Source organism: Halyomorpha halys, unplaced genomic scaffold (assembly GCF_000696795.3).
Source record: "Halyomorpha halys isolate HHAL.00 unplaced genomic scaffold, Hhal_1.1 Scaffold235.1, whole genome shotgun sequence".
NCBI classification, from domain to species: Eukaryota; Metazoa; Arthropoda; class Insecta; order Hemiptera; family Pentatomidae; genus Halyomorpha; species Halyomorpha halys.
Window position 1 is genome coordinate 1,158,964 of NW_027114604.1, and position 4,421 is coordinate 1,163,384.

Genomic DNA, 4,421 nt, shown 5'->3' on the forward strand with positions numbered 1-4,421 from the left:
TTCAAATTGGTCTGATTATTGTAGTGTATACTAATTTTTTGTAGTGAATGGAAAGTCAGTGTTGTCAGTGTCAAGTAAGTGTTGTAGCAATCGGAATCTACGAGCAGTTTCTTGTCGTTTCAGTCTTGTGTGTGGATTCCAAGTAAGTCTCTTGTCAAGATCTGTTCAACGAGCTCATATTTAAATTAAAATCTGTACTACTAGAATCCATGGAGGGTCAGGTGTTTAATACTTTGTTAGGAATTACTGTTACTAAACCAACTGTTGCAGGAATTTAATATAATCACGCTCGACCGCCAGGTTTTTACCCAATTAATGAAGTTGTGTGGACCACGAGGGGTCCAGGAGTGCTCCAGAACCCACAGGAGCTGACTCACGGCTACAGTGTAACAGAAAACAATTTTCTACCCAGCTGGATTCGAATTCGGGTCCTTGGAGATAGTAGCATCATGCCCTACCACGGTGGCACGCGCTCCCGATAAACTCATTTACATATAGAAATCTTTAATATATGGTATTCCATCTCAAATTCAAAGTTTTCAACTAGAAATAATCGCACCTCAGTATACCTTCATTGGTTACGATATTGCCTCTGCGCAAGGTTAATCCACTGGCGTTAGCAGCATGAATTTGACTACCTTGATTGGACCCTGCAACGAACCTTACAATGCCACAAGGCAATCCAAGGCAGTAGTATGCTAGTATACATTTGTCATTTGTATGTACTGGTACTGGTACTGGTATTTGGTGGGGGGAACAAGTCCGGCAAGTGGGCCTAGTGGTCCTTATCACCAACCCCTGACGGCTACCTAGGTTGCCGACGCGTACTAACCAAGGTAAGAGTGTCAAGATTCATTATTTAGAGCCGCCGAGAAATGAATGTTTAACTGCATCCGCACTGGGACCTTCGCCCCAACCCATACGTCCGTCACGTCACTGCATTTGTATGTATGTATTGTATAAATTTAATAATAAAGGAGGTTAGGAAAAAAAAAACAACTCCAAATTGACATTTTTGGGTTCTATTTCTACCGTTTGGTATAGTTTAACGTCCTTCTGATACCAATAAAAGTACCATAATTTTTGTATTTAAGATTTATAATGTACAATTAAGATTTTCATAATTTTTGTGCTTCGAAACCGGCAATATACATTAGCGTTCTTCGAAAAATTTGTACTTAATGGAAGATAACAGAGTTATCATTAATATTTAAACATTAGGTTTAACCAAATTTATCAAATCAAATTTTGAAAAATTTGTTTTTGTATAAATGTGCATGTAATGAAAAATATTACTATGAAAATTTCCCATTACATATGAAATTTCTATACATTTATCTGTACCAAATCATCAATGTTAAAAATTATATTGAATACAGGTTTGCATTAATTGACTAAAAATGGCATATTTCTGGCTGTTTTAGCATTGTAAAAACATAAAAAGTGAGATTTTAATGAGCAGGATTTGTCAAAGCCATATACTTGCCTCCTCAAATATCCTGAACTAGACCGGCCAGGATGATCCAGGGTGGAGCGACCTCCCAGAATCGGCTCTGTGATTCAGACCACAGTTATTTTATGTCGCCCTTGACCGCTCGAGCCTTTGTCACGCAATCTATATTGGTGGAACTGCCCACATTATGGCCAATTTGGAAGTATTCCTTACTGAGAATCCTTTAATGACTGTTTGAAATTAAATAATTATTACACAATAATACAATAATTATAAATAATAATGACGATTAGCGAATAAAAATATGTGTGAAATAAAAAATATAAAGTCTCGAAATATATATATATATATATATATATACGGTAGGCCTAGCTCATAATGGAAATTCAGCACGAAACTGAAATTTCATATTTAAGGCGGTTATATCTCTGGGGTGGGAAGCCAATATTTTCTATACAAAGTGCCACCTTATGGAATCGATTTTTTCGAAAAACGCACTAACTTTTCACTAAACTCTGTATGTCACCATTTATTTAAATAGATTTAAATTTATTGTTAGCTATGTCTCATTCTCATTGAAATGATTTTTTCTGAATTTCTTTAATGGTATTTACAACTGTATTTACATAAAAATACACCCAGCAAATATTATGTAAGATAATAATGATATGATACAAACGTGTAGAGAAACAACCCGACTCTATGATTTGATAGGACTCTAAAAATATTTCTGCATTAGAAGGTCTCGAGGCCATCTTCTTTTCAGGCACCTTGGAGGATTGTCAGGAATGGAAGAGGAAGCAAGGTTAGAAACTAGCTGGTTTGAGTTATTAGGAAGTTGGTAATAGAAGGATTGGTATAAGGTTCGGGCTAGGTCGGATAAATATAAAACATTAAGGTCTTTATCGATTATTTTATTTGAGACTAAGTAAGGAGCATTGAGGATTTTTAATTGTAAGGATTGTATAAGAGAGAAATTCGAAAGTTTAGTGGAGCCCCAAAGCTCAACTCCGTATGTCCAGATTGGCCTTATTACTGCCATATTGATCAGTCTTTTATAATGCATTGGAAGTTTAGACCGTTTGTACAGTAAGTGCTGTATGTAATAGTCAAAATCTACATGAAGTTTTCTGTTTTTTTAGTCTGACAGGATTTATTAATTAATAAATTAAAACCTGTACCACTACAACCTATAAAGGGTCAGGGGTTCAGTACTTTGTAAAGAAGTATTGTTACTAGACCAACGGTTGTGCAAGAAGGTGATTTGATCAGAATCCCGCTCGACCGCCAGACTCTTACCCAATTAAGGGTACCCAATTTAGGAGGCTGGGAAGACTCCAGGATCCTGTTTCATAATGAAAGCTAATAGTATTGGTTCATAGTACAAGTGTAGAAATAACGTGGTAATTTCACTAATACGTATTTTTTTTTCATTATATGGAGGACTATTAGTTATATTACAGGAGTTAAAAATCACTAAATTACAAGTTACTACTGTACAAGTCTGTGTTATTATATTAAGTTTAATCGACAAGACTGATAGTATTAGTTTGTACATTATTATGAAAAAAGGCAACAAAACCCACAGGAGTTGACTTACAACTACAGTGTAACATAAAACAATTTTCTGCCCAGCAGGATTCGAACTCAGGTCCTTGGAGTTAGTAGTCAAGCGATTTTTTAAATAAAATTAATTTTATCCAATCATAGAGGAAGGTTACAAATATTGCTGTGATAAATTATAATAATGAAAATTAACTGTGTCTATTAAAAGCTTTAGTTTGACAAAATAGGGCAATTTTGGACTCTAATTATTGACCTGCATGCAGGTTTTTTTTCAATTGACGTGGTTCTAAATTTGTATATCGGATGTGGCTCTAAACGTCGAATGAAATTTATTTTAGTTAAACAATAATAACTAGTCTCATGAACGTTTAAAGAATACATAGAATATATTGATTTTATTATTTATACCAAAAATATAATAATTCTTTACACGTAATATGCAATATAATTTTACATATCCGAATGGTCAAAAGAATCTGTTTAATTGTTATCTCTCTTATATATAACTGTGGTTGTTAATTCATCACATATTCTAGATCGCACCTAAAAATATTTAAACGATATATGCACCCTGATAGAGCTCCTTCAGATTATAGGCTTGCAGCCCGATACGATATTATAAAAATAAGGTTTGAAGAATAGATTGCTTCAAGGGGAACCGGATTTCTTTTTCGCAGGGTCCATCTTTTGTCCCATAGCTGGGCCAAGGTCCCGTGTTCAATGGACCATACTTTGATAAATATATTAAAAATAAATATTCACTTTAGAAAAGAATAGACTGCCGAAACGAATAGTTTTTTTTTATTGCACTGAGATAGTATCGATAATACCCTAATCGATAGAATTATTTACACATTTTAGAAAAAGCAAATCATATTCCTAATTAGCGTCCTCTTAAACCCTAAAATATCATAAAGTCAACTAAATTAAATCAACATTATGCAGAGATATTAAGTAAGATTAACTTATAAATAATATAGGATAATTTATATATGGATAATTACAGTTAGCCTTGATAGGATTTTTACTAATGTAATAAAGAGAAAATAGTGACAAAAATGTAATTATGATAAATAATTTTTTAAATGCTTGAACTGAGTGAAGGGAGGTTACAAGTGAGGTTATAATAAAAGTGTATAAATAGTGATAAAAGAGAAATAATTGGACTGTGATTTTTAATGTATTTTTGACATAATAGGTAATTAAACAAATGTGAGATATACTGATTAACAAAAAATAAGTTTACCTAATGGTTTTAATGTTGTTCATAGATGTAAATATTTTGACCTGGGCAGAATAGCCTGTATGGAGTTTTTTTTTTTAAATGGTTGGATGATATGTCTCATAGTAATTTAAGGTAAGGTAAATTATAAATAATAATGTTAAATAATTGAATTGATTG

At 33.1% G+C, this 4,421-nt stretch overlaps 1 pseudogene; it reads right to left on the minus strand.

Moving 5' to 3' along the window:
- Positions 1-479: 479 nt before the first annotated feature.
- LOC112210736 (U4 spliceosomal RNA) lies at positions 480-604 on the minus strand (annotated as a pseudogene).
- Positions 605-4,421: the final 3,817 nt, after the last annotated feature.